Source organism: Odocoileus virginianus, chromosome 24, assembly GCF_023699985.2.
Source record: "Odocoileus virginianus isolate 20LAN1187 ecotype Illinois chromosome 24, Ovbor_1.2, whole genome shotgun sequence".
Classification (NCBI taxonomy): Eukaryota; Metazoa; Chordata; class Mammalia; order Artiodactyla; family Cervidae; genus Odocoileus; species Odocoileus virginianus.
This window is the reverse complement of record NC_069697.1, coordinates 42312835-42337701: the sequence shown is the minus strand read 5'-3', so window position 1 is coordinate 42337701 and position 24867 is coordinate 42312835. Positions and strand designations below refer to the sequence as shown.

General features: G+C 40.6%; 1 protein-coding gene and 1 long non-coding RNA gene across 5 annotated transcripts in view; one reads left to right on the top strand and one right to left on the bottom strand.

The window, feature by feature from the left end:
• Positions 1–6717, bottom strand: part of LOC110145252 (uncharacterized) — a 39319-nt gene extending 32602 nt beyond the window's left edge. For all 4 annotated transcript variants that reach the window (XR_011483371.1, XR_011483372.1, XR_011483370.1 and 1 more), the window contains exons 1-2: positions 6586–6717; positions 3787–3949 (exon numbers count right to left, since the gene is read on the bottom strand). This is a non-coding gene — a long non-coding RNA (uncharacterized lncRNA). The remainder of the gene's footprint in view (positions 1–3786; positions 3950–6585) is intronic.
• A 46-nt stretch (positions 6718–6763) lies between these two features.
• DYRK2 (dual specificity tyrosine phosphorylation regulated kinase 2) overlaps positions 6764–24867 on the top strand; it is a 40498-nt gene continuing 22394 nt past the window's right edge. Inside the window, exons 1-2 of the mRNA XM_020905476.2 lie at positions 6764–6897; positions 17887–17963. The gene's annotated coding sequence lies outside the window, so the exon portion shown is untranslated. The remainder of the gene's footprint in view (positions 6898–17886; positions 17964–24867) is intronic.

The following is a 24867-nucleotide window of genomic DNA, read 5'->3' as shown; positions in this document are numbered from 1 at the left end:
AAAGGTAAGAGGCAGGTTTCTTATCTGGAAACTGTGCTCTCACCCTTCAACTCTGGCATTCAATGTCTGAGGCACATAGGATTCAGCAGCTGCCATAGTAAATTAAACCTGGGGCAGATATTTGAACGGATGGCCTGAAGAGGAATTACACTCAGAGAGGCTAAAAGGATTTTAACTCGACAAGAATTTCCTATCACTCAGGCCTACCTAAAGCTAAGCTGCTTTGTAAGGTAGTGAGTTTTCTGTCCCCACATGTATTCAAGATGACAAGACCCTCTGGTGGAGACCAGTAGCTCACTCTTATTTCTTCTCAAATGTCTCATTCTCTAAGAAGCTTTCTCTGACCATCTACAGTAAGTTAGGACTACATTTAAAAATCTCCCCAGGGTAACTTGTACTTTTCTTTCATAGTTTATCACAGTGCAAGTTCTTTGAAACAGAAAGACGATCTCTTTTGTTTCCTGCTGAATTTCTGGTAATCATTATTCCTCAATTCAGGTATTATTGAGGCATTTATTCATAGGATAAGTAGTTCGAATAGATTTACAACATGCATACTGCATGATTATCAGAATGGTGGGGCCAATTAATATAGGATTAGATATAAAACAGTTACATTCTTTTGGAATCCAGAGAGACAAAAAGTTTGCATGAAAACATGCCCAGGGGAGAAACTCTATCTAGTGGTGGGCTACAGCAGCAGAGATGATGGAGTCATGGGAAAGGGTAGAGAGGAAGGCACCAGAATGGAAGAAAAAGAGTGGTTTCTAAACTCAAGAGTATATTTCCCCTGTGACACAGCTTTTCAGAGAACTGGCCCTATAGTATGATTGGAAAGGGCAGAATACTTCTCAAGGGCCATGCTCACTGTCACCACCCTGCTCCTGTGCTTTAGGTCTCCAGAGACCTCTCCATCAAAACCAAGCTCACAGCTTACCCCTAGGGGATATCCTACCCGTGCATCAGCCTGAGCCATGCTCAGCATTAGACCACTACCCCTTAGGACCTGGTGGGACGTTCCTGTGTGCAGGGGCCAGGCTGCTGAGCGAGAGACTCCCTCTCAAAGAGCGTGGTTCTGAGCAACTGGAAAGCAGATTTTTGACCACAGATGTTCTGGACTCAGAGTGGGGATTGCCAAATCCTACCCAGGACTTCAAAGGGGGATGCTTTTGAAAACCTTGTGGTCAATTAAACTCATCACGCCTAGCATTCTTCTTCCCTCAATTACTGGCTGAGATGGAAGACTTTTTGGCTTCTGTGCTCATCCCCACTGAGCTTAGGGCTTCTCTTCCTCTGCACACATCCTCCCACGGCTCCCTTTTCCCTCATCAGTTGCCCCGTGTACCATGTGGAAGCTCTATGCCACCGCAAATAACACTTTCTACCACCAGCTCCATCACCTGATTGAAGCCTGGCCATCTCCCTGGACCCAACACGTTTCTTACAATTGTTCATTCTTACACGTGATGCACAAGCTGAGGAGAGGTGAGTTGGGCCATCAAGCACTCCCCCAGCATCACTTCCAGATTGTTACTCCTCTGCCGTAGCAGAGGAAACCTTGCTCCTGGGAAGCCTTCTGCCATCTGGATCTGCTTTCAACTACATGCTTAATTGCTCTGCAAATGGTAGAAAGGACTAATTTTAGCATTTCCATCATTTACCAAGTCATAAATTTTGCAGCATGAATTAATCCCACTTAATCTAGGTTGGAATCCTTGCTCTGCTAGTTACTAGTTGCTTGGCCTTTGGCAAGTTATTTAATCTTCCAGATCTCCGATATCTTTATCTAGGAAATGGGGATAAAAATGTCTACCAAAGGAGACTGCTATGAATTGAAATACACAATAGATATGAAATCATAAGAAGCATAAAATGTGAACTGAATCTGGATATAAATATCTTCAATAGTGTGAACATAATTATCCCTGTGGTAATTAAGAGTTAGTTATTATTTTCTTAATATGAAAAACTATTTGGTAAAACTATTCTGTATTATGGGGCTTCCCAGACAGCTCTGTGGTAAAGAATCTGTCTGCCAGTGCAGGAAATGTGGATTTGACCCCTGGATCAGGAAGATCCTCTGGAGAAGGAAATAGCAACCCCCTCCAGTATTCTTGCCTGGAAAATCCTATGGACAGAGGAGCCTGGCAGGCTACAGTCCATGAGGCTCAAAGATTCAGACATGACTGAGCATGCTCGCGTGCACATTCTGTATGATACAGTAGTGGTAGGTACATGTCATTATATATTTGTTAAAATCATAGAATGTACAGTACAAAGAGTGAACCCTAAAATGAACTGTGGATTTTAGTTCATAATAATGTCTCAGTATTGTCTCATCAATTGTAACAAATGTACCACAGTGACTCAAGATGTCAATAATAGGGGCAACTGGGAAAAGAGAGAAAGGAATATATGAGAATTCTGTTTCACTTAATTTGTCTGTAAATCTGAAAGTGCTCAAAATGTAGTCTATCAGTTTAAAAAAAAAACTACACATTCTCATGCGTTGAGAATTATTGAAGCTGGTGATAGGAGCATGAGGTTCATTATGTATCTTCTCTCCAAATTTTCCATTAAAATAAAGTTTTAAACAATGTATTTGTTCAAATTGAGTCTTTCAACCAATATCTTCAACTATCAGGTATTCACTTTAACCCATCTAAACTTTACTGATGGTATTTTAATCATCAAACTCAGTGGTAGACATAGTGGGAGGTTTAAGAACCCTTTAAAACATGGTAGATCCCTCAGTCGGGAAGCTGAAGCTTGTTGCAGAGACAAGAGGTTCACTTGTGAAGTGAGTGAGTCACACCAGAAAAACAACTCAGTAGAGAACTTAAATTCCCGGCTCGGAATGTAAGTTCTATGAGAAACCTGGAGAAAATGGAATTAAAATTCTATCAGTATCCAGCCTGGCACCCTGTGACAATCGAGGGTGTGGGAAGGAAAGCACAAAAAGCAGAGGTTTTATATATATGTGTGTGTGTATATATAATTACGGCTGATTCATGCTGATGTATGCAGAGACCACCACCACAACATAAAGCAATTAACCTCCAATTTAAAAAATGTTATCAATAAATCTGAAGGTTTATAAACATCTTGAATGTCAGGAGTTCTACCAGGAAAATTATGTGGGTCTTTGACTTTGTGGCATAGGAAATCACATATTGCTCAACTTGTATTTTTTTAAATTCCAAAATAAAGGACAGATGATGTTGAAACCAGGGAGTAAGATCTCACTCTTGAATTGAGAGCAAGGAAAAGATGAAACTACACAAAAGTATGTATACAGGCTTGCTGCTGCTGCTGCTGCTAAGTCGCTTCAGTCGTGTCCGACTCTGTGCGACCCCATAGACGGCAGCCCACCAGGCTCTCCCGTCCCTGGGATTCTCCAGGCAAGAACACTGGAGTGGGTTGCCATTTCCTTCTCCAGTGCATGAAAGGGAAAAGTGAAAGTGAAGTCGCTCAGTCGTGTCCAACTCTTAGCGACCCCATGGACTGCAGCCCACCAGGCTCCTCCATCCATGGGATTTTCCAGGCAAGAGGACTGGAGTGGGGTGCCATTGCCTTCTCCATGTAAACAGGCCTAGCCGTGTCCAAAGCTGAGCTGGATGCTGTTTTCTGAGCAGAGGGCAGGGCCAAGCACTGAGTTGTTGATGAAATGATCATTCAGGTGGTTGTTAGCTTTAGACGATCAGTATGGCTTCTGTGAAGAGTTCAGATAAGGAAGACGGTTTTATTTTAGATCAGTTAAAAATAAAAATATGTCTATGTACATACCTTTTATAGATTTATTTTGGCCTTTGTAAATATCACTGAGCCTTTACAGAGTACTTTAGTATATTTTGCCTTATTGGAGAATTGTTCAATTAATGATGGTTCTGCACAAGATTCTAGTGTTGCTTCTCACAGAATTTATATATTGAGTGATTTATCCCCTTTCCTGCAAAGAGAAAAAAAAAAAAAAAACAGAAATAGAAGACTATATATTTAGATTTTCATAGAGAAACTCAGAAATTGTAATTCCTTGAGAAACAGGAAAATTTGAGACTCTCTGTGGAGGACTAGTTGTTATTCTAAAATTAGATCACAAAATCAAATTTCCTGAAATACAAAATCAAGGGGGTTGTAAATTTCAAGTTTTGGCAGCTTGGGCAGCACACAGGTAACTGTGGGAACATCTGATTTAGATCCGGGAAAAGAGAGTGGGGATTTGGATCTAATGAATCTTCATCTTTTTTAACTTGTGTAGTCTTTTGAATAGTAAATAAACTTCTGTGGATGCAGAAGAATATCTCTACCGTGGAACTGCTTTCTCTGACTTCTTAGGGGAGCTTCTAAATCATTCCCTGTGCTCCTAACTGCTGCCAATTCCTAGAAATTTCTCTGGTTTTAAGAAATAAATCCAAGAAACCGCAGCATTTATCTGGAGAGGAGAAAGAAAGGGATTTGTGAGCACACTTTAATGCTACAGGGATGGAGTAGAAATGAGGTACAGAAGGTAAAGTGCTAGGTAGGGCTGATGCATTACCTATATCAGTTCATTAAATCCTGCAACCACTCTGCCAAGGAGCTACCCATATTTTCAGAGGAAGAAACTGAGGATCAATTTGCAATGTACCAAAGGACACATTGGCTTGTATGTGGCTAAGAATTTGAATCTAGATTTGTCTGAGCCCCACAGCCTTGGCTTCCCATCATGATGCTTTTATATTGTTGACTCTGGGGCAACATTTCAAGCAGAGGAGAAGAGGTAACATTTTATCTCATTCTCTGAACCTGTTCCAATTCTTATTAAAAAGATCACCCATATATAAAAAAGAAGAAAGTTGGCTCTTCTTAGGATCTTCTGAGGGCTTAAAACATGTTCCTTTCCTCCCATCTATATAACTGCTATTTCATACATTATTGGAAATTCCATCAGTATTTATTCAATTGCATGCGTGCTCAGTCATGTTCAACTCTTTGCCACCCTGTGGACTGTAGTCCTCCAGACACCTCTATCCATGGAGTTTTCCAGGCAAGAATACTGGAGTGGGTGGCCATTTCCTTCTCCACGGAATCTTCCTGACCCAGGGATTGAACCTGAGACTCTTGCATCTCCTGCATTGGAAGGCGGGTTCTTTAGCAGCTGAGCCACCAGGGGAGTCCTTTGTGTTAAATACTTCTTTCTCTTGGTTCTTCTTTTTGAAAGGAAAATATACCCAAGGAAAGGATGTTATATTAATGATTAAAACCAAAGTCTTAACAGTTAATTTACATACCCTTTGAACCAGAGGATTCCAGATTACTAGAAAAGGAAAGATATGCTCTGTGGGTTCATAACTGGGCTTGTAAGGCAACTAGGAAAGTAGTAACTGAGAAGAGGTTAATAAAACTAGTTCTGATATTAAAACAAATTGTACATTCATTGGAAAAGGTTTTCATACTTTTAGGGGGGAAAAGCTTAGTTTTGCTTAGCTTTACATTGAAATAACAGTGTAATGAAACTTTGTCCTGAAATCCCAGGGGTAGTCACTGGGTGCCTACTCACGCAGGTAAGCTCAGAAGGGTAAGAACTGCATGGTCAGGGAGCTTGTACTGCCCAGATACCCTGGTGGGGGCTTATAGACCTCATCACATTCTACTTTCACAGTGACTCTCAAAGAGAAGTTAGCAGACCCTCTATGCAGATGTTGCTAGTAGTAGCTATAAACATTCTCAATTTTAAAAAGATGCACAGAAAATTATTCCTTAATTGCAGATCATTTTACAAAGATAAAAACCAATGTTAGCTTAGGCATCACTGGCATATGGCAGAGTATGGAATTTTAAACCCGAAAACCTGTTTTTAAGCTCTGTGTTTGCCATTATGAGTTGTATAACTTTAAGCTAGGCATCTTGTTTTAAGCCTCAGTTCTTATCTGCTGTATAAAGGAGTTTATTAATAACCGAACACCCAAAGCTTTGCGATGAAGTAGCTAGTCCGGTTTATTTGGGTAATGATTCATCACAGATACTCAGAGGAAGAGGCAAGAATGGGGGATGGACGGTAAATTGTCAGTCCTCAGAAGGAACCCTGGGTCTATCTCACAATATTGCTCAAAGCCATCTCTTCTCCCTAAATAACTTCTTTACTCACCCGCACCATTGTGGTTCTTTATCCAGCTGTAACTGTCAGGTTTCTATAAAACTGCCATAGATTACAAGATTTAAAAATTTAAAGGCTTACATGCTCAGTATGAAAATCTCTAAAGTACGTGCGTCACATGTATAAATAATATAAAAATGACTATATTTCCGGATTAGCTGGAGGGGAACATCAGGTAAACACAGTGTAACACCTGTGACCAGGAATCAAAACTACACATTTCAGGAGACTGAGGAACGATTCCACTGAGTATCTTGATTCCTTATCGAATAAAAAATGGACTAAAACAGAGATCGAACAAGAGAGGTGTTCCAAGATGATGATCCAGTGAATGGGAGACACTTTCCTGGCACAGAACACCCACTGTTGGAGGAAATTTAGAAGTAATATTGAGACTAGCTCCTCCAATCCTAAATGTTTAAGGTTTCAAGCTCACATCTTCTTCCCACCTCTTCCCTGTGGCTAAATGGAGAAGTAAGGTTTTCTGGAATATTTCCATAATGTTTCTCTTGCCGAGCTGTTCTCTATGGGAGATCAAGGTGGTCACGGCGACACGAAGTTGCCCCCTTGAATGCAGACCTGGCAATTCTAAAAGGCAGTTTAGAATGTTAGCATGTAACTAAGCAATCTCCCTGTCGGCGCGGGCTGCAGATCTGAGGCTTAACTGGGGCTAAAGGATCAGCTTCCAAACTCACCCACAGGGCAGCTGGCTCATGCTCTACTAAGTTTGTTATGGACTGACTGGAAAGAAATCCAGGAAAGTAAGTGACTGCCAAGCTAAGTAAGGAATTTCAGTAAGGATGGTAGGATGCGGACCTCCCATCCTCCCCCTACTTTGGGGTATTAAATTGTGATGGTACTGTGTCTTTTTATGACTAAGGGGTCATAAAATGCAGTGTTTTGCTAGAGCTGGTGTGAAGTTCATACCATGGCTTTCATTGCTCAAATGAAGGAGCTGAAATATCTATGTGACCATTGGTTAAAAAACCCTAATGTCCACTCCCACTAAACTGAAAACTAGGGACTACCATAACAAGTTTGTATCAAGGGTTCCAACTCTTGGGAGAGGGATTTCCAACAAAATATTTAAAAGCACCAGAAGGGTGAAGCACAGTGAGAAGCAAGCTTTGGAGAAAAGAGCGGCTCACCTGCATGAACTCAGCGAGTTCTTCCAGGAAACGGCCTTTTTGGGGAACTAAGAGTTAAGTCCTGGAAGTGTTAGGTTGGCTTTGTGTCAGGACAATATTCACAATTCCCACCATTATAATCACCAGGCCTTGAATCTGGAGGGAAAATACACTTTGTTGGAAAAGTGGTCTGAATGCCCACATGCTTAACTTGTTCTGGAGGGAGGCTTGGAACAATTGAGGCCACAAAGGTGTAGAAAAGTGAGCCAACTATGCCATGAGGACTTCCAGAAGAAAGAAAACATCTCAGGGTTTGAATTCATCAAGCCAAACTGCCTTTCAATGGAATGGCGCTCTAAAAATGCTGATTTTCCCAGCCTTTCAAGGGCAAAAACTTAATTTAAAAAAAAAAAACAACCTATGTTTTTAAAATAATAGATACCCATTTTTACTAGTAAGAAAATTAAGTGGCTTGCCTTTGAAAAACTAACAACCTTCCTTCTCCAAAAAGAAAGGCAGTGATGTCTTTATCAAGCCTGACATTAATGTGGGCTGTCACTGAACAAAACTAACAGAGTGAAATATCAAACTAGCAAACAACGATGCTCTTCTATCTGTAATGTCTATATAGAGGTTTTAACGCGTTCATCAAGAGTTGCAAATTTGCATCAGCTTTTCTTCCACACTTCCTACAAGAACACTGTAGGTATACAGAGTTTAGATTTGTTGCTTTTTACACGAAATATTTACATACATTTATATGAAATATTTATCCTGTGCATCTATGGTAGTACTTTTAGGTTTTGACCTATCTTAAAATCTCCATAAAGCCAGCTTCATGAATAATTTGGTAAATGTTAACGTACCACACTGTCTGAGTTACCGGGGAAGCCCAACATATCCTAGTTAGCACCAAATAGACTGTCACTAATTCATTTTACTCAGATTGATAGCAAGTTAATGGTTTGACACTAGAAAATTTATAAGAGTCTTCAATGAAGATCTTCTGGTATATCCTATATGCTTGTATTCATATTATACCTCTGACTAGATGAAAAGATTTTAATTTTTTTTTTAATTAAAAAAATGTGGCTCCGTGGTAAAGAGTCCACCTGCATTACAGGAGATGTGTGTTCAATCCCCAGGTTGAAAAGTTCCCTTGGAAGAGGGCATGGCAACCCACTCCAGTATTCTTGACTGGAGAATCCCATGGACAGAGGAGCCTGGTAGGCTACAGTCCATGGGGTCACAAAGAGTCAGACATGGCTGAAGCAACTGAGCAAGCATACTTTGAAAATAGCTTTATCTTATTCTAAAGTACTCTTAAAAGTTTATGTGCAAAAAATTAAACAGATTTGTACATTAAAATATATAATTTATAGTAAAACAGAAGTGTTAGAAATATTATACATAAATATTTATTATCAATGCTGTGTAATAGAAATATAAGAAAAAATACCCTTCCATGACATCACCATTTAAAAATGATGACTTTTAATAGTTTAATGGATTTCCACTAAGGTTTTATTTCTATCATTTTTTTTATATGCTCAGGCCATGTGCTGAACTTTATTTCATCCTGCAAACATCATTATAAATATCATTAATTTTTCATAAAATATTTAAAGTTGTATAACACTTCTTAATATGGATTAAGTGTTATTTAACTCTCTTTTCTTTGGAATATATATATATATATATATATATATATATATACATATATATATATATATGATTTCTCTCTAAAACTGCAATTTAACTTTTTTGTTGCATTATTTCCTAAACAAACTTTCCCAGGAGTACAAGGCCAAAAGATGTGATACCTTTTCAGATTTATAGTCCACAGTATCACATTGCTTTCTGTTCACCAGCAGGGAGAACAGAGATGTTCTCACTCCCAAACAGTCTGAGAATGTGTTTCACTAACTTTCTATATTCTCATCTGAATATTCTAATATTCTCTTTTTTCTTCTCAAAATTCATTTAAGTACCTCATGATTGCTTTGCATTTTTTTTGCAGCTAAACAGTTTTTGTCAGATTTATTATCTATTTATCTTCTGTAAGATATCTTCTCTAGTGCATTTTGGAAACACTCTTTATGTGGCTTTTCCTTTGAACTGATAACAAAACATGTCTAGGACCAGTTCCTAGAAAATACATTTTATTTTGATACGGTAAAAACACAAGAATCTGGAAGTGAGGCTTTCTCTAATGTTGGCTTTGTTCCCAAGGTTCACATAGAGCATTTGATTCAATGATGCTTTAACATTCTGCAGGACAATTATGTAGCTATAATGATCAATTCTTATACCACATCATTCATCTCCTGCTCCTTCACATAAAAACTCTTACCACTCCTTATTTTGAAATAATATTTAAAAATCAGAATTAAAATCACATTTTTTTATATTCCATCTTAAAACATCCTAAAAATCAACTTGACTGTGAATTCTGGAAAAATATCTCGCCACAGGTCATAACATCCCTGTGCACCACAATAACTTGGCTGAGAAATACTGGATAAGACTCAGACATATAGGAGGAAATTCTTCTTTGGTACAGAATTGGCTGCCCAAGAAAATGAAAGTGGAAACGATCAACTAAGAAAGATAATTTTCTTATTTATAAAAATAGAGCTCATTTCCCAAATAGGGCTTATGTACTCAAAATGTAAGGCAAAGCTTGCCACGCTTCCAGGCCCTCCATTTGACTCAGAACGGATCTCAGATCCTATACACCTCGTGCCTACCTCTGCCACCTCCTCTCTGCCTCGCCCTTCCCCTTCATCCCTTTCATTCATTCTGCTCCAACCCTTCTGGCCTCTGGGCTGTTCCTGGAATAAGCTGGGCAAACTCCTACTCCAGATCTGGCCTTTGCATCAGCTGTTCTCTGCCTACATTTTCTTCCCCTCAACATCCATGTGCAAACACTTGCTTACTCTAACACTTGCTCACATGACTCCCTCTTGATGAGGCCTATCTAACTCCCTTATTTAAAGTTACAACCTGTCCCCTGTCCTCACATATCTGAACCCCCTTGTCCTGCTCTGCATTTTCTCTCCATAAAAATCATCACCTAACTTTTTTGTTATGTCTATTGTCACTCTCCTTGTTAGAATATTAAGCTCCAGCAGGGTAGAGATCCTTGTTTTATTCTCCAACGTCTATCCCAAGGACCTAGAGTAGTATCTGGCAAATTGGCATTCAAATATTATTTGTGGAATGAATTAAAAATATTTTTAAAGGAAAGTATAGACAGTATGCTATGGACAGCATTTGTCTGGGTATCCATGACCTACCTTCGTCTCATGTCAACTTTTTGATAATATAGATCAATGTGTTGACTTGTTGATCTGACAAATAGTCATCAGTCAGACTATGTATCAGCACTGTCCTAGGTCCCAGCAATCCAAGGAAGAGAAAATATAATCTCTATCATCAGTGAATGTGCAGACTAGCAGCACACAGCAGGGGCACCCAACCCGGTCCAACTGGGGGCGGGGGGTGCTCAGGAAAGACAGATCATCAAACGGAGAGCTGAGGCAGGAGGAGGCTGGATGAAGGGCACAAAGTGTGCAGAAGACACTCCAGATGAAGGAGGAAGGATGCTCAAAGGTCTGGCATGATATGGCTGCTACCTACCATCAGTTCTATGCTATGGTATTTGGACTTTATCCTGAGAGTGGTAGGGAGTCATGGAAACATTGAAATAGAGTGTAACATGACCAGATTTACCTCTTAGAAAGAGCACACTGTCCTCTAACTCTCAAAGTGTGTTAAACAAGCATTTTATCAAATGCTTACAATAATCAAAATGCTTTTTCTTTGTGCTTTGGGGGAAATTAGAAGGTATGCGTAAGGAAAGAAATTTTAAACTGTATTGGTAAATCATGTTTTAAGCATAAGAATAAGAGGTATTGAAAAAAAGCTTTGTTTTTCCAAAGTTAATTACAATATGGAAAAGATATAAAAATTTTTTTCAGTTTAAATGAATTATTTTCCTTTTAATTAATTTCACTATTATTAAATAAGTTAAACAAATTCAGTTTTATTTCCTAGAATTAAAAACTAAAGGTTCAAAAAGCTGACTGAGAAGGAATACATTTACAACTTTCAATGTCAGAAAACTTTGTTGTTGCTTCAGAAATGTGCAGCAGAAGCAAGCTGACATGTATTCTGAAAGTATGTTTGATACACGTGACTAGAATTTACAAAGACGAAGTTACATTCTTTATAAGCCTCTGGCCTTTTCTGCCTGGGAAGGCTAACCATCCTGTCATCAGTGTAATACCCTACCACGAGTATAACTGAGGTGTCCAGAGTTACCCCTCCCTGCTACACTCTCCAAATAGCCAATGGTGTCCTGAGATTCCTGGTAGGGGCCTCAATAAAAAGAATCTCTGGGGCAGAATATCCTTCTGTACCCTTATTCCACCTTTCTGATGTTAAATGATCTCTAACCACTTTCACGATTTCGTATCAGAGAGTTGAGGATTGTGGGGAGGTAAAAAGCATTTCCAGAAGAGGTAAAATTGCTTGAGGCTAGAGTTTTACATTCTTGATTAAATATATGTGTTCAAATTTTGTCAAACTCAAAACAGTGCTAGTGATTCTGCAAGAGAGAGATTTTATCAGGTACCTCCATCAGAACTTATGAATAAGACTTTAAATAACTCTCAGTGAGGATTCTTATCTCATTGGCAATATTTGAGTTGTGTTTTTGTATTTCTGGCGTGTTTTCCAATATCACCAAGTTAATTCTCCAATGCTCAGCAGATACTGGGTGTCCTAGCAATTTAACTCAAATCCCACAGATTAAGAGTTTAATCTTCAGCCCCCTCTCTCCTAATTCTCAGACATCAGTGGGTGGTACTGAAAGTTCCAACACTCCAATCATTTGCTCTTTCTGGTGACAGCCCTTTTCTGAGACCATCTAGAAGACTAAGTTTAAGCTGCTACACTAATATATACTCAGATATCTGTGCTCCAAAGGGGTTCTTTCTTGTGAATAATAGAAGTCACTCTTAGCTCCCATGAAATTTCAAGGATTTTAGGAGATCTGCCAGAAAACTGGGGACAAAGACCAGATATATTTTTTATTATGTGTGTGTGCTCAGTCATGTCCGACTCTGTGACCCCATGGACTGTAGCCTGCCAGGTTCCTCTGTCCATAGGATTTCCCAGGCAAGAATATTGGAGCAGGTTGCCATTTCCCACTCCAGGGGATCTTCCTGACCCAGGGATTGAACCCACGTCTCTTGTGTCTTCTGCATTGGCAGGTGGATTTTTTTTTACCATTGTGCCTGGGAAGCCTTTTATTATACTACAGTATTATTTCCTTTTTTTATAGCCATGGGTAAGAGAATGAACTCTAGAACCAGACTACCTGCGTCCAAACCAACTGCTGCAACTAACTAGCTTTGTGACCTTAGGTCAAATTACTTAACCTCTTTTTGACTCAGTCTCCTCATCTGTAAAATGGAGATAATAACAGTGATGGGCTTTACACACAAAATACGCCACCTTGACATGTTAAATTTCTTACACTGAAGGAATTTAAAACAAAGCAGAAGCAGGAAGATCACTCTAACCTCCTCACTCTTGCCCTTCTTCCCTGAAACTGACTAAAACTTCCACATGAGAAATGTCCTCCACGTACCAAGAGGAAGGAAGACACTCTTACAGAGATAGGGAATCAGGGGCTAAGAAACAGGTACAAACAAACTTTGTTAAACTAGACTCATTCTTCCTAGTTACTTCTTCATTGCTTATTACCCCTAGGCCAATCCTTTCATCTTATCAGTTCTTCACAAATTTATTGTTTCTCTGTCTAAAATGTATAAAAGCTTCCTGCTCTGGTTACTTCCTCACATCTTGTGAAGGTTTCCATGTATAATGTAAAAAATACAGTCACACTTAATATGCTTTTCACCTATTAATCTGTCTTTGTCAGTTAAATTTTCTGACCCAGAAGAAGGTCGGAGACAACCTTTTCCTCTTGTATGACAGTCTCCACTTCACAGCATTGCAATTAGTTAATATGCTTAAGCCCAGGGAACAGTGCCTGTACAAGGTGAGAGTTTTGTAAATATGAGCTATGATTATCTGTCAAGTCTTATGTTGTCCCACGGTGCTTTGAATAAAAGTCAGCATTAAAGAATCCCCTGAAATAGGTGAATGGCAATTCCAGAATTAATAAGTGCATTGGGTAATTGGTCACATCATGTTTTAACTTATTTAGTGGCATATGCAATGAACAAGGATCACACCCATGCAAAATTAACCCTGACAAACAAAAGTCAGAAACTTTAAGATGGTTAATCTGTGGTTATTTTGTTTTGTTTTATCATTGTTCCTACTTCTCTGTTGGGTTTTTTTTTTTTTTGTCTTTCTCCTGCAGTTATATTTTTTTCAAATTCAGAAGCATGATGCATTTAAATAATATAGCCGAATGGGCTTCCCCGATTGCTCAGTTGGTAAAGAATCTGCCTGCAATGCAGGAGACCCCAGTTCGATTCCTGGATTGGGAAGATCCACTGGAGAAGGGATAGGCTACCCACTCCAGTATTCTTGGGCTTCCCTTGTGGCTCAGCTGGTAAAGAATCCACCTGCAGTGCGGGAGACTTGGGTTCAATCCCGGGTTGGGACCATCCCCTGGAGAAGGGAAAGGTTAACCACTCCAGTATTCTGGCCTGGAGAATTCCATGGACTGTATAGTCCATGGATCACAAAGAGTCGGACATGACTGAGCGACTTTCACTTTCACTTTCAATGGCTGTAAGGTCTTAACCCACATTAAGGTGTTGGAACTGTTAAAAGATAAATGGAAGACTATGAAAAATTTTAAGAGTTGATGTGAGCAAAAATCAATTTGAATCTGGCAGTACCCAACTGGAAATTGTTAGGAGCCCTCTGCCCACAGGAGCTGGGGGACATGCTTTTTGAGGCAGAAGTATGCAAGGACACTGTTTGATTGGCCGTAGCTTACGCATTTGCATTATTTGGGATAGCCTAGTTCCCTGTTTGTGGTGAGTTGTCCTCAGGTTTCAAGACCTTAACCTTGAGGGACAGACACGCTAAGGTTTTGGTTTCTTTATGCACGTGGGCTACCGAGGCATTAGAACCACCTCGGTATAATGGTCTCCTTGTTTAATTAATTGAGCAAAACAAATACAGCAGTCAATGATGCCACTGAATTAACAGAGAGGACCTCAGACCCGGAACCATGCCCCACATAATAGCCGAAGCATGTCTCCCCAAAGGGCCTATTTAAGAAGCACTGGGATCCTCAGTGCAGTTGACAAGAGACAAAATAATACCAAAACTGGAATCCTTTACCCCTTAGCTTGACTTAACTTGAAATAGCAAATTTTCCTTTCATCAGATATTTAAGGTTCCACATGTTTAGAATTCAGCAGGAGGGATTAACTTTGATAAATCAAGAATTGCTGCTCATATCCAGAAAATATAAGAAATAAACCTTTTCTATTTTGGTTTCCGTTCATTTAAAGATCACATAAATATGCTCATGATTGGAAGCATGCATTCTTCTTTGTAGACTTCAGTGATGAAAATAGAATAATTAAAAAGTGGGTGGCATTTCTACCTAATCCATTCATCAAGTATTTATTGAGGAACTATTATGTCTAAGGCACTGTCCTGGATACTGAAAAGAGCAATGGAAAAGTCCTTGCCCTCATAAAGCACTCATTGTGGAGTGTATACACTGCACAGTGAACACATAACAGAGTGTATATGTTGCAGAGGCAGACAAGGAAAAAACAAGTGAGGGCAATATGCTATGTGACAAAGAGAAAATTAATTAAATAGAGTGGTCAGGGAAGACCTGACCATGAGGAAATGTTTAGCAAAGACCTCAAGGAGATGAGGCTTGCCTGGTGGCTTAGATGGTAAAGAATCTCCGCTGCAATGTTGGAGACAATTCAATCTGTGGTTCAGGAAGATCCCCTGGAGAAGGAAATGGCACCCCACTCCAGTATTCTTGCCTGGAGAGTCCCATGGACAGAGGTGCCTTGTGGGCTACAGTCCGTGCGGTCGCAGAGAATCAGACATGACTGAGTTCAGATTTGAGGATTTTCTAAGGGAAGAGCATTCTAGGCAAAGGACCCAGAGATACCAAAGCTCTGAGGTGGGGCATGTGTATCTGAGGAATGGGAACAGGATCAGTCTGACTGCAGCAGACTGAGCAAGGCCAGGTGCAAGAACAGGATGTACGTTTAGAGACATCAGGATGAGGGGACAGCATGTAAACCACATAGTGACCTGGGCCACTCTAAGGATTTTGGATTCTCGTCTGGAAAACGGGAAATTTGGGGAGTGTTGGGGAGTGTCCCGATCTTACATTTAAGAAGAGCGGTCTGGTTATTGTTTAGAGAATGAACTAAAGGGGACAAGAGAGACCAGGTAACAGCCTACTTCTGTAAATCAGGTGAGAGATAACAGTGCCTTTGGTTATGCTGATATTAATGGCAGTAGTGAGGAATGGATGGATTCTGGACATTTTTGGATGTGCAACCAACAGGATTTGCAAATGGATGAAATGTGAGGTATAAGAACAAGAGAGAAATCAAGAATGACTCCAAGGCTTTTAGCCTGAACAACTGAAAGGCTGGAGTTGCCATTTGCTGAATAGGAATCCCGCTGGGATTAACAGGTTTGGAGAGATGAAATTAGACATGTACTATTAGACACAATAAGTTTGAGACACCTGTTTATTAGCTATCTAAGCAGCAGTGTGGAATATGCAGTTGACTTTCTGATTCTTCTGTATCCTGAATATAGTCCTTCCAGCTACATGTTTCTACACTACTGAGACATACATGAATTGCCACTTGATATAAAACATGTTTGTGAACTTCTAGAAGAAATTTGGAACCTCAATGCTGCTTTCAGAGAAAGCAAAATACTAACAGGAAGAATATAATTGTTATGCTTTTGAGTAGAAAGAGTCCCAGATAGAGCTAATTCTGCCTACAGCAGCTGCAACAGGCACCAAAGGGTAAAAGCAGGTTTAACTGCAGTGCAATCTCAAATAGGCCATGGTTTTAAGCGTCTCCATGGTCTTTGGTACTAAGTATAGATTGATTTGATTTTCAAGCACACGGGCAAACAATGTTTCCTGTGCCAGATATGTATTTTTGCACAAAATAGTTTGAAAGCTCTCAGCAGGAACACTCCAGCTGCAACTGACCTCTGTCAGGGGCGGAATTGCACCAGGACATGGAGCATGAGAAATAGAAAAAGAAATGAAGAGATAAATTTGGAGCAGCAGGGAATGGCAGTGAGGAAATTTCAGGAAATACAAAACGTAAAGTAGAGGCTAGAAAACCAAATGCCTTCTGGAGAAAGGCAGGTAGTGTCAACGGGTAAAGCCAGCCTCCTGCGCACATGCGCACAGACGCACAATAACAGGAAGTGGTGGGGACCGAGTTGATCCATCAGCCGGGCACAGGTTTCCTCCGAAAGGGAGCTTGTCGGGTCGAGGGGGTTGGGGGGAAGGCTCTTTGTTGTCATTCAAGACTGGGAGTACAGAGTGGCCAGATCTTACCTGATTTTAAGAAAAGCCAGACATCTAGATTTGTACGTGAAATCTCCTGATTTGTAAATATTGTCATTTAGCTCACATTTCCAAAAGGCATTATGTAAGCCAGGCAAAACATTATCTGCAAGCTGCTTTCAGTCTTTAAGTCCCCACTTCACAACTTTTAACACTGCTATTTACATACAAATAGTTTTAACTATTGACTAAATTGAGCCATTAAACTCCAACATAGTTATGACAACTATTTCTCCTACACAGGAGAATCCATTCTTTTCTTGTGTAGGACCTGGAGTTTCTGTTTTACTATGAAGTCCTAATATAAAGAATAAATATAAGATAATCATATAATAAAAATAATTCCTTTTGGGGGTTTTTAAAAATAAAAGTTACTGATTTTTTGTTACCATTCTTGCATAAATCTCCTCAAACTAAAGTCTACATTAAATTAAGTATAATGCAGAATGAGGCAGCCATGCCCTGCTGCTTCCAAAATAGGTTGACATTTTGCAAACTTCTCGTGAAATATTCTTTTGAGGATGCTCAGCTTCAGAAATTATATAGGCTGGTGGGAAAGGACTGGTTCTAACTGGAATGGACAAATGGAGGGAGCAGTTTTCATTATGATTAAGGTCAGTCTACATAGCCTTTCCTATAACTCATTTTCTCCATCATTCAATATAGAAATTTTCATTAAAAAGCAAGCATACTGGATGAGTGAAGAGCTTTAGAGGAATGCTTGAATTCCTTTGGTTTGCATCCGGATGTCCTCTAAGCTGGGATAACCCAAGCAGACAGCTAGACCAGGGTTCGGGCCCTGTGATTTGAAAAAGATCCGGGCAGAGTTCTGTCTTCCAGGAAACTCTCCTTAGGGACGCTTGCCCTATGGTGGCTTCATTTCTACCCATACAGATAGATGGGGCAGCAGGCAGGAGTCTTCATTCTTTTTACTAAAATAATTGAGAAAGCAGATACCCCAGAGTAGGGTGATGTCTTAAAAAACACTTATTAGCTAACACGTTATGCGAGAGAGTGACTTTTAATTTTTTTTCTGTTCTCAACAGGGGCAGGGAGCTGAGACAGCAAGAGCAAGGAAGAAATGACAGAGGCTCCAGAAGTCTGGAAAGGAGATGAACTGGAGGTGTGATGTGTCGATTAATTCTGCCTAGTGCTAGTTCCAATTCCCAGGAGAGCGAGGGTGCAGATAGAGACTTCAAATCTCCATGCAGTGACAAATCAAAATGCTCTCAGGCTTTTTGGGGGAATTTTTTTTTTTTTTAAAGTATCTGTTGCTCCAGATGAAAATAGAAAAGAACTTAGAATTTAGAGACAGGAAGGATCATTTTAGTTTATTTCACCCAAGCCCCATTTTGTATATAATCTCTGATGCCTTCAGGGAAACTTTCCTGACTGTGGAAAAGATGTGTGGAAAACTGTGGAGGAAAAAACAAAGTGGAAGAGCTTGGCTCCGAGTTGACAAATCTATCTTGGTCAGTTACCTGTAAAAGGAGCAGGTCTTCCTAGGCAAACTTTGGAGAGATTTGCTGACATCGGGCTGAGGAGGGGTAAGCCTGAGGTCAGAAACTGCTGTTGAAAATGTGACCCTGCTCACAAATAAGGAAGTTCTCTGCTGTAGACTCTGGTGCAAACGCCTGCTAGCCATGTTTGCTCAGTGATTTCTTTGGCACTTTGTAAAACCCCATAGGATTTCAAGATATTAGTGCTTCCTCCTGACTTACTCTTCATAAACGAACCTTTTAGACACCCTTTACTATCAGTTAGCTTCATGCGAAACCCCTTTTATTGAAAAAGGGAATAAAGGGAAGTGTCTTTTCACTTTTCCCTTGCCTTATCAGGTTAAAGAATATTATTTCTTTTTAGAGGGTCAGCATATTATTTCATTCTCGTTAAATACTTGGGTTATGGATGTTAGTCATCTCATGAGATCCATGGTCTCCGTCCACAACAGTTTTAGATAAAGGGGTGCTTACAGCAAAAGATTATGTTGACTTTTTATTTCTCAATGAAGAAAAACCCACCAAATACCATGCATGAGACAAGTGCTCAGGGCTGGTGCACTGGGAAGACCCAGAGGGATGGGATGGAGAGGGAGGCGGGAGGGGGGATCGGGATGGGGAACACATGTAAATCCATGGCTGATGTATGGCAAAAACCACTACAATATTGTAAAGTAATTAGCCTCCAACTAATAAAAATAAATGAAAAATAAATAAATAAAAGAAAATATATATATTAAAAAAAAGGAAAACCCATCACATACTATGCAGTAAACACCTCTGTGTTTCAAAGATCTGAAATAGAAGATAGTAGGTTCTTGGTGTTGGATAATCTTTCTTTACTGAGATTATTATTTAACATTTTCATTTACAAATAGCATAATACTTGACTGAACCACATCAGAAATGGGTAATTCTCTACTAGTTCATATAGTTGATACTTCATTTCTTTGCCTAAATCCCCTGGGTCTTGCTTCATCATTTCCCAGATTCTGTCTTAATAGCTCAGTAGTTAGAGGAAGCAATTCTGTTCAACTGAGGGAAGGGAAGACAAAATGCAGGCCAAGCTGGGAAACAGCACCATGGAAACAGACCTACAGCAAAAGAGGAAGTGGCCCTGGGTTCTGCTTAGGTTGCACACACGAATGGCAGGACTTCTATGGAGGGGAATTCTCTGTCTTTCCACTACTCAGCCATTGAGGGGAAGTACAGAAATACCAGCAGGGAAGTGAAGGTGACACTGTCAGGTCAGATGGAGCTCCGTGGGCATCCTTCGTGCCCCAAGCAGTATGCAGTCTGAGAACTATATGCCATTGCCTACTTAATCAGTTCTGGATGGATAAGAGTGAGCTCTGTGTTTCCCTGAATCCTAATCTGTTCACTGCCCATTACTAACAACTCACTGAGACCTGAGTTTCATCTCTAAAATCAGGATAATACTATACCTGCTCCATTGAATTGTAGGGTAATTAAAGGAGATGATCCAGACAAACCAGTGTAGAAGCACAGAACTTGACACACAGCTCCAGGAGAAAGCAATTAAGAATTTTTGTTTTTTTTGCTAAAGTGTGTATGTATTACATGAAACGTTTGGCAGGTTCCTCAGTTGCTGTGGATTAGGCAAAGTGGAAAGATGATAAAGCATTGGTGGGAGAGGAGAAAGAGGGGAAGTCAGAGCACTGGAATGGAACAACCCCAGGGAGAGGGGACCACAGATAACTCTACATGGAAAGAGGCAGACAAAGCAACAGAGAGACCCTTAGGTAAGGTAAGCCACAGGCACAACTGTGTGTATATTTAGAAAATCATGCGATTTGAGCATTCTGGTCCCACTGCAGTCCTGTGTTTTGTTTGCTCCCTTTTATCTTGAGTTCAGCCTCACCTCACACATTTCACCATGCCCCTCTTCTTCCTGATGAGATTTTCTGTAAGGTTCCTCCCCCTTCTCCTCCCTCATTCTTGCTCTCTTCATGCACCCATTTTTTCCCCTCTTAATTCTTACTGGTACTTTCTTTATGATTTAGTTCTCTTTTGCTGTTCTTGTAAAGCATTACTCTCTCTACCCTGCCAGCTACCTTATTTTTCTCCCTTCCAGATCATGAGAAAACTATTTTTTCTTTCTCCAAAAGCAGTCCTCTTTTTACTTCACAAACTCCTCTCTTCTTCATATCCATTATTATCTGCCCCACTGGTCGCTCATGTTCTCTTGGCTGATTTTTGTTATTCATGCCACCTGGAGATGCTCAGGGGCCATTCACCTGTACATGTGCTAAATGCAGGTGTTTGCTTACTGGCCTTCAGATTTTCTGTATTTCAAAACCTTTGTTAGAGAACACTGCTATGTGAACAGAGGGCCTTGTCCATTATCATGTTGTTAGAAATAACTAGCAAGTACAATGTAATAGTCCATAGTGATATTTAGAGTGGTTTTTCTTCAAAAAAAAGATATTTTGGAATATAAAAGTGTTAAAAAATTGTCCTGGACTATTTAACAACAAGTACCCAAATTACTCACCAAAAATGACTTCCCTTGCTTTTTCCAAGGTAACTGAAGACGAAAGTGGGTCTGGCTTAGCTGATCCACTGATTGTTTATACTACCTTAATGAGCATGAGCATTGTTAAGTCAGACTTTAACCTGAATAACAGTGTAGACACATGTAAATGTGTGATTTAATGAAGAGCAATTCCCCAAGAACTTTACGTGGTCTAGATTCCACCATGGGAAGGCCATGTTGGTTGAGAGGACCCACTTCAACTAATATAGATACCTCTTTTCCATTTGCCTGAGGCAAAGGGCTGGTTTGCTACAAATAATATAAAGAAGAAATTAGTTACTTGTCTTTGGACACTTTGTGACTCTGGTGAAGTTAAGTCTTTAATTCTGGTTTTTAATTAGGGCCAGACTGAAATCATTCTTGGGGGAAGCCACAATAAAAAATTTGTCCCCAAAGTCCCAATGTTTTAAGACTTGTCCTTTATGTGGCATGCATACATCCCTCTAAGGAGTATATATCCCTTTATCTCTGAAATGGAGGAAATTTTATAATTACTTAGTTTGGGAGAAAAAAAACACTGTATTACAATCGATAAAACTGAATTCTGACCATAGTGCCTCCTCTACTCCTAACGGTGGTTCTGGGCATGGTATGTCACTTTGCTGTTTTCATCTCACTCTGAAAGTGAAAGTGTGAAACTGTTAATCACTCAGTCATGTCCAGTTCTTTGCAACCCCATGGTCCAAAGCCCACCAGAATCCTCTGTCCAAGGAATTCTCACTCTACTCATCTATTATGTATGCTTGCCTTGAGTTATTGGTTACCAAGGATAACCAGAGAGCTGAATGACCATATAAACATGAGGGGGTTCCCCCAAAGTTCACTGTGCGCTTAAAATGCTATTGTTGGTAATAATGAGGTTGAAGTCATCATGGTGGTGATCTTATCAAATCTCTTGTTGTTGTTCAATCAAGTTGTGTCCAACTCTTTGCAATTCCATGGACTGCAGCATGCCACACCTCCCTGTCCCTCACCATCTCCAGGAGTTTGTCCAAGTTCATGTCCATTGGATTGGTGATGCATTCCAACCATCTCATCCTCTGCCATCCTCTTCTCCTTCTGTCTTCAATCTTTCATAGCATTAGGGTCTTTTCCAATGAGCTGGCTGTTCGCATCAGGTGGCCCAAGTATTGAAGCTTCAGCTTTAGCATCAGTCCTTCTAATGAGTATTCAGGGTTGATTTACTTTAGGATTGATTGGTTTGATCTCCTTACAGTCCAAGGGACTCTCAAGAGTCTTCCCTAGGACCAAAGTTCAAAAGCATCAATTCTTTGATGCTCAGCCTTTTTTATAGTCCAACTCTCACATCCGTACATGACTACTGGAAAGACCATAGCTTCGACTATACAGATCTTTTTTGGCAAAGTGATGTCTCTGCTTTTTAATATGCTGTCTAGGTTTGTCATAGCTTTTCTTCCAAGGAGCAAGCCTCTTTTAATTTCATGGGTGCAGTCACCATCCTCAGTGATTTTGGAGCCTGCCCAAAAGAAAATCTATCACTGTTTTCACTTCTCCTCTATTTGCCAGAAAGTGATGGCACCATTATTCATACTTATAATACCTTATTTTCTCCTTGAGTGATTGGCAAATCTTTTCTACAGACCACTGAGAAAGGTCATGATAGGAGAATCTTTTTGGATTCAAAGCTTTTTGAATCTGTAAGTTCTTAGTTATGTCTCACTTTTAGCAGATCATTTAATGAGGTTTACTGCAAAATGCCTAGATAAGTAGCTTTAAGAATTGTGTCTGCTTCTGAAACCCAGACGTAGCAAGGAAACCATCTGCGCCCTCCATTACTTCTAGCCTCTCCCCATTTCAAAGACCTCTCTCTTGAGATCTAGTGAGAGTGAAAGCATTAGTCACTCAGTCGTGTCTGACTCTTTGCGATCCCATAACCCACCAGACTCCTCTTGTCCATCGACTTCACCAGGCAAGGATGCTGGAGGGGTTTGCCATCCCCTTCTCCAGGGAATCTTCCCCACTCAGGGATCAAACCTGGGTTTCCTGCGTCGCAAGCAGGTTCTTTACCGGATGGGCCACCAGGGAAGCCCCCTCCAGCCAAATTGATCTACATTTCTTGCTTAACATGGAAATCTCCAGGGGCTCCGCGTTTCCATCTACACCAAGTAGAAACTCTGCTGTCCAGCTGCCCCTGTAGTCTGGGACCTGGGCACACGCACTCTGCCGCCCGCCATCTTGTTTTCTGGCCTCTTCTCTACTCTAGGGGCTGTTGCTTCTCCAGTGCTGATTCCCACTGCTCTGCCTTCCCCCACATGGTTCCCCTGACCCAGAGTGCCTTTTCTTCTGCTTAAGAGAAGCCTGCCCATTTTCTGAGGCCTAGATCAAATTCTATCTTCTCCAAGATTCCTATACTGACTTTTCCGACAAACCCAGATTCTTCTGGCCCTTTCAGGTTCTATGGTTATCTAGATCCCATAACCTATACTATATAGGACTTATATGTATGTTATCTTCCATATCACTTAAGTGTACTTCATTGCCCAGTCATGCCCGACTCTTTGTGATCCTTTAGACTGGTCGTCTGCCAGGCTTCTCTGTCCATGGAGTTCTTCAGCATCCTGGAGTGGTTTGCCATTTCCTCCTCCAGGGGATCTTCCTGACCTAGGGATCAAATCTGCGTCTCTTGTGTCTCTTGATTGGTTGGCAGATTCTTTACCTGCTGAGCCTGTTGCTTACCTTCTTTACTTGCTGGGGAAGCTCAATTATCACTTAGGACCCAGTGGGGGGAAAAAAAAAAAACCATGACACAGAGTTTAACTAAAAGACTGCGAAAGTATGGGTTGGGTAAAGAGAAATAAGCAAGGGGAAATGAAGCAGGATGAAGCTAGCAACTTCGGGAAATTCTTAACCACCTGTAGGCTTGAAAGGGCAAGGGAACTGAATGGTTTCGAGAACTCCAAGCTGTCTCTGTAGGAAAAGGCTATCTGACAAGAGCTGAGGGCAAGGAACCTGGCCGGTCTGTGGAAAGCTGTCATGGCAGGAAGACAGGAAGATCAAGAGCTTGACCTCATTGTCCTGAGCCTTGGGTTTCTTGCCAGAACTTTCCATCAGCTAAATCCAGCTGGAAGCCAGTGGGTATGAGAGCTCATTGATGCTGTCTGTAAAGCCCCTTGTGGCACAGAGTAGGGTGGGAACAATGGATCTGAGGGGCAAAAGGAAAACACACAACATGTGGTCTTTACTGTGGGGTTGAAAAGTTTCCTGGAGTATACGTTTTCTCCCAAACTAGACTTAAAGGGTAGAGACCACGACTTGTGTTTGGCCTTTGTCTTCCACAGTGCTTAGCTCAGTGTGAACTAGGAAAAGTGAAAAAATGCATATACATTGAGATTGTATGAAAAATAAAGGGGGAGAGGGCTGGTTCTAACCTCCCGCACCTTTTTTTCTCTTTTTTTAAATTGGAGGATAATTGCTTTGCAATGTTGTGTTGGTATCTGCCACACAACAACACAACATAATTATAGGTGGTGATAATAGTAAAGAACTCCAGTGCAGGAGATGTAAGAAATTCAGGTTCGATCTCTGGGTTGGGAAAGTCCCCTAGAGGAGGGCATGGCAACCCACTCCAGTGTTCTTGCCTGGAGAATCCCATGGATATAGGAACTTTGTGGGTTACAGTCCATAGAGTTGCAAGGAGTTGGACATAACTGAAGTGACTTAGCACACATGCACACATATATATGCAATCTCCCTTCTCTCTTGAACCTCCTTCTCCCTACTTCCCAATTTTGGTTTGGTATCTTTTGAAGCATCTAAGCCTTACTTACTTACTTACTTACTTACATCTAAGCCTTTACCAACTCAAAGTAAAATTCATGTGGCTTTAGCTGTCCCTTTGACCTCAACCTTGTGACTTCCTAGCTCTTGCCCATGCCACTGCTCTAGCCATATGCCCTCTAGCTGTGCCCCAAGTATATTTCCACTTCAGGGCCTGTGCATCTGCTGGGCCC